We start from the raw sequence: 6,007 nt of genomic DNA, 5'->3' as shown, positions 1-6,007 counted from the left end.
CTTAGGCCCATAGGGCCTTGATTTCAGGTAATTATTAGTAAGAAATAAGAGGTTTTCCTAGTCTGAAAAGACCTGAGTAGGAAAAAAAAAAAAAAGAACATACTGAAAAGTTATAACTAGTGTTTGGTTGTTGTTTTTCTTTTTGAAATATTTTTAGGTTCCTAAGGGATAAAAAGAGAAAACAACAAAACCGAACAACTCAAGCTCTCAGATTCTGTGTTCATTTTAAGCAGGGATGGAGAAGGGAGTGATTTTCTGAGGTTTTAGCCATTGCCTTACAGATTGCTGAAACATGTGATTTGGAGATATGGGTTTAAATTTGACTTCTGCACTGACTAGAAGCTCTATCCCAGACCTAGGAAATTTTCTGGCAATCAAAAGGGCAGTTGATAATTCTGTACAAAACATTTCTTGAACCCTTTGGTGGATATTTTTCCTTTTATTGTGTGTGTAACACAGCAGACTGTGACAGATTCCAGTTCCTAATTTCGGTCTGTAGTAAGGTGTGAACCACAAAGGAAGCAGCAGAAGAGCTCTGTAGGAACTACCAGGTGTGAAAGAGCATTGAAAGTGAAGGTTGAAAAAGTAAATGGTGTGGAGCAGCTTTGCCAAGCTAAGAAATCTGTATGCAAAGCTCACATTACTATTGAAGGAGGGAACCAAAACTCTGTTAGCACTGCAACGCCTCCCACGTGGGTCTTAAAAAAAACACACTATCTGCCCATGTGAATCCACTCCTCTCTGTGAGTAATTTGGAGCAGACAACTAATTGAATGCTCTCATATTGCCACGGCTCCTTCCCTAGGGGTGGATGCACTCAGGAAGGCTCTTAGTCTAAGTCAGAATTAGTCTTTAATATCGGAAAGAACAAACAAATGAACCCTCTGCGTTTGATGTGTTTGATGAAAATAGTTGATGTGCCATTTCTGAATTGAGCTGAGTGTGCTTCAGCCTCATTGAGTTGAAGCATAAGGGCCTGCTGGAGGAGCTAATTAGAGTGAGAAGAAAACCAGCTGCTCTTCAGCCAAATTAAGAGTGCCCTTCTCCACTCAGCTGCAGATCCTGCAGCTTTCCCAGCAATGAATGGTAGTTTCAGGTGTGTAAAGCTGCCTTTTGCCTAATTAAGGACCTGTACCACTCATGGTTAATGCTGTTGTTTAATGACAGTTTGCCAGAAAATGTATCTTCTTGTTTTGGGCAGAATTGAACTAGAAGCCTTTAGGTTGCCTTAGGTCTGAAGTCTTTCACAGGGCTGGCACATAGTGTGTTTCTGCAGTGTTGAGAACAGGAGACCTGGACCAGTATGCAATTGTAAATAACCTCCAAAAAGTAAATGGAAGTAATGCCTCCTGTTTATTTCCATGGGAACAACAGCAGCTACAAAGAGCGCAATAACACTAATTGATAAAGCAAATTCTCAGCAACAGAAAGTGATGGAATGGTGGTGGGAATGTTCAACCTCTTCTGCCATCCCCCAACACATAACAGTCTGACATAACCAGATAGGAGGCATTGCTTTCGGAGCAGCCCTCATACATTGGAAAGCAATGCACTGGCAGGGTTCTGTTCTGCAAATTGCAGAGATTTCTATCGTGCTGTTTGAAAGTGACATTCAAAGAATTGCTCTCTTGGGGCTGGAAAAGAAGTTCTTCATTACAGAAAGCAGGGCTGGCTACGATTAAAAAAAGAAAGTGTTCTCCTTGGGGGTTTTTTGTTTTATTGAAGTGAAAATTGAAAAGCTGGCAATCTCCAGACTGTCCAACCAATAACAGCCTGAACGGTTTCATGTGTAAGTTAACAAATGGAACATATAGAATGCATCTACATAAATATGTTACTTTGCCTCTTAAGAGACTGCATCAATGGCTGCTATATGTTCAGTCTTAAATACATCACTGAGATATACCAAAAATACAGTTAGGGAAATTCCCATGTTCATCACAGGGCAGTCACACTATAGATTACCTTACTGGTTCCTTCCAACTCAAATGATTTTATGATCGTATGAGATGTGAAACATCTATGTTTTGACTACTTCCATGTGAGAATAGTTTTTATATCTCTCAGCAAGAATTCTGTAGTTGTTCTGTGATAGATTCGCAGCAATCTGTGCTTTCTTGGAAAGAACTTTGGCAGAAGAGTGCTCTGAAAACCTTTCCAGTGTCACAATCCCTGCAGCCACCTACACAAGGAACCCATTTTCCTCCTTGGAAGCGGCTCCTTGTGACTTACCAGCTGAAGACCTCAGTAAGTAAGTACTCATAAACATGGAAATACAACTTAATTGCATCACAGGTTTGGAAACGTATTTTAGAGCATCATTCCTCAGCTCCATCCTTCTCCCAGTGCTGTCTGAGCTTTGCAAACCTTTGGTTTTCAACCTGTCCTAACATTGAAGGAATGAGTCACTGTGAGGAAGCTTTCTTTGGCAAACAATTCCCAGGGAACCTCAAATTTCTTCAAGCTGTGAGCTTCTGATCCTTAAAATTAAAAGCTTATTTTTGAGGTTTCTTTCTAATTATTTCCAGCATCAAAAATATCTTCTGTGTTGGGTATCTGGCGGACTGTTTTATAGATATGCTTCTACAGCGTTCACCTGTTATCTCATGGTGCTTTTGGAAGTCCTCCCTAGTGCTGCAGAGAGGCAGTGCTGCTGGAGATGGGGCAGTCATCCCACCTCGACTCTGTGAAAAGAGTCCCATGCTGTCATCATGTTCTGGTGCACCAAGGTTGCCTGGCTGTCATGCAGCCACGAGATGCGTGATGTGCCATGGATGTGCATCCTTAGGACATCTGCAATTTTCATCCTCTGTGCAGCAAAGACTTTCCCTAGTATTATTCTACTTGGAACACAAGGTCATAGAATCATAGAATATCCTGAGTAGCTCAATGAGCACTACCCAAATCCAACCCTATATCTGAGAGCAATGTCTCAGTGCTTCCTGAGCCCCAGCAGCTCAGGGCCATGCCCACTGCCTTCTGAGGCAGAGCCTTTCCCTACTACCCAACCTGAGATCATGTGCTGGTGGAGGAAATGCATAAGAACAGCAGTTTGTAAGCTATCCCTTATCTGTGCTTGGTTATTACAGGAGCATGATCTCATGGACTTGCCCCAGGGCAGGTTTTGCTGCGAACTTCCTGCAGGAGCAGGGATTAATCTTCTAATCTGGTTCTGCCACAGAGGAAAGAGCTTCTGCCTTTACTGGCTTGAGGGCTGGACTGCCTCACTACGCTAAACAGAAACCAAATCCTTCTTTAAAATTAGTACTTCAGGAGGAAATGGTGAGCTGCAGTAAGTTATAGTATGCTGCAGGTATGTGGTGACAGCGTCGGAGGAGGTGGGGAATAGCATTGGTTTCAAAGAGCAGCAGGAAAATGGAAAGCAAAGGGGGAAAAAAAGGAGATTTGGGGTTCTTTTCAGCATCCATGTTTATATCAGGTGTAGATAAATCAGATCCTCTTAATAGAAAGTCAAATCTTAGAAATCTGCCACTTTCCTACCATGTTTGGCAAGCCAACTTTCCTCCCCAAAATTTTCAGAACTCCATGCTGCCCTGCTCCTCAGTGTGCACATGTGGGTTTAAGCAGTGAATAAAAGCCAGAAGAACCTCCTGTAAACATGAGGCTTTGCATGATTTAAATGCTGTCTGCAGCCCACTTTTCCCCAGACCGGCCCAACTTGCTTAGAAATGAATAGGTTTTTTTTTTTTTTTTTTAAGTTGGAGGCTAAGGGAAAGCTGAAGCTTGCAGAAACATCACTGTGCTCAACGCACAGGGTTTTCCCACTGACTTGTGACCACTTGGCTCACAGCAGATGTGCAAGTGAGTGAACCTTCTCCTAGAATGGTAGAGGTTGGAAGGGAGTTTAAAGACCATCCTGTTCCAACCTCCTTCCGTGGGCTGGGTGCTCTGATCACTGCTCAGAGCCCCATCCCTAGCTTTGAGGATGGAGCACCTGCAGCTTCTCTCAGGTGCTTGCTCTGAATTCACAGTTCTCAGAAACATCAACTCATGGACCCCATGCAAAGAATTTCTCCTTCTAAGACACTTCTCATGCAGAGCAGCAGCAGATTTAGCCTCATATTAAATCCAGACACTTCACAAAGGCAAAATTCACCACAGCTCATGCTCTACCACTTGTACAGAACCTTTCACATCTTCTGAGTTAACTTACAGCTGGCAAGGACCCAGAAATACTGTGTTTTTAGTCATCAGAGACTTCACAAGAGGGAATTTCAGGTTATTTCAGTGCCCACCACAGCCCCTGCCCAATGTGCACAAGGTTTAGGCCTGCTGTGGTCCCCCCAGGTGGTTGAAGCAGATGGATAGATGTTATTGTGTTGAAGAGCATGGAGTTAATCACAGCTGACAAATCCTTCTCGGTAAAAAGCATTAGGCTCTAAGACCCCACCTGGAAGGCTGTACTCAGCTCTGGAACCCTGTGTAAGGCTGGCATGGAGCTGTTGGAGCAGCTCTGGAGGAGCATTTAGTGGTCTTTCCAACCTTACTGATTCCACGAGGCCCCTTGAAAGGACCTTGAGCACGTGCCCACATACCTCTGGAAAACCATCTTAAGAAAAAAGACATGGCTATAAATGAGCAAGGACCTTCAGCTGCTAAGCCTTTAGGAAACCTGCTGCTGCAGCAAGAGATGCTACAGCTGTGTAGTCCTGACAGAAGTGAATAACATAAACCAGTGTTACCTGGATGGATGGGAACAAAAAAGTGCCCACCCCATCCTGTAGTTCCTTCAAACCAAGCTCCACTCTCCAGCACATTTAGCCCAAGATCTCCATCTATCTGCAAGGAAAGTCCTTGTTTCACACTGACAGATTTAATTGCATGGATCATGTTCTTGCATCTCCAGGTGCTCTGTTACTCACTGCCCCTTGGAAGCAGAAATGTTTCTCCTCGAGGTCATGAGCTTTGAGTGTGTCTGTCAGTTCACTGAAGCAAAACCTCTCCTCTTGCTGAAGCAGGAAGGCAGCAGTGCTTTCTGTGCTGTGAGAAGAAGGATCAGTACAAAACGCTGTTGGCAGTTCCTTGTTTTACGTTTCTTTTTGGGATCTTTTTCTTTGTCTCTCAAAGAAACTTCATCTTTCCCAGTCAACCCTTTGAAACACACCACACAGAGGGCTAAGTGCAGGAAGCATCCAGTCTCAGAGCATGTTTTGCATGCTAATCAATGATACCAGCACTCCTGAACCATATTATGCCAGGACATCAAAACAGGCCACTAGGAAGCAGCTGGGAGAGACCTGATTGATGCATCTACAAGTAGGAGACATAGCAGAGCAGGGCTGGGGCCTCTGGTTGGCAATATCCTCTGCTGAAGGGGCTCTAACTTCAGGAATGCTGCTTTAAAAGCATTCCATTGCTTTTCAACACAACAGAAGCCATCTGAATAGAAGAACTTTAGTATACTGAGACAAGTTTTCTAACAGCCTCCTCTTTGATTTTGTGAAACTTCTGCAAAAAGAGCTTCAAAAATAGCTTCTGAAGACCATCAGTGCCATGAAACCCACAGGCAAAGGGGTTTCATTGAAAGGCTGAAGTAGCTAACCAAATAAACAGGTTGGGTTCCCACAGCAAGGTGTTCCTCCCTCAAAAAGAGCCCGAACCTGGACACATTTGGCATTAGAGATTTCCTTGCAGGGTTTGCTGGCACAGATTCAGTCCCTGATCCAGATCTTGGTGCCCCTCTCTGGTTCCCTCCTTGAGCACAAAGGCAGGGCTCAGAGTTCTTAACTGAAACATCAGTTACAAAATCAGAGCACTCAGAAGCTGGGAAGAGGTGAGACTGCATTCACTTTAACTGTTTCCTCATCATCACAATCACTCACATAGCTTTTTTCGGACTATAAATAAAAGCTTTTTCCATCTCTGCGGCTTCCTAATTCTAATTCAAACAGATACTGAGTATTCTTCTCTGTTTTTTATAATTGATTTTTTTTTTTTAAAGTTTTGAAGGGTTGTAATAATTTTTCTTCTTCTGACACAGATGAAG

This window comes from Phasianus colchicus, chromosome 5 (assembly GCF_987193195.1).
Source record: "Phasianus colchicus chromosome 5, bPhaCol1.hap1.1, whole genome shotgun sequence".
In the NCBI taxonomy this organism is placed as follows: Eukaryota; Metazoa; Chordata; class Aves; order Galliformes; family Phasianidae; genus Phasianus; species Phasianus colchicus.
Note: the sequence above shows the minus strand (reverse complement) of the source record.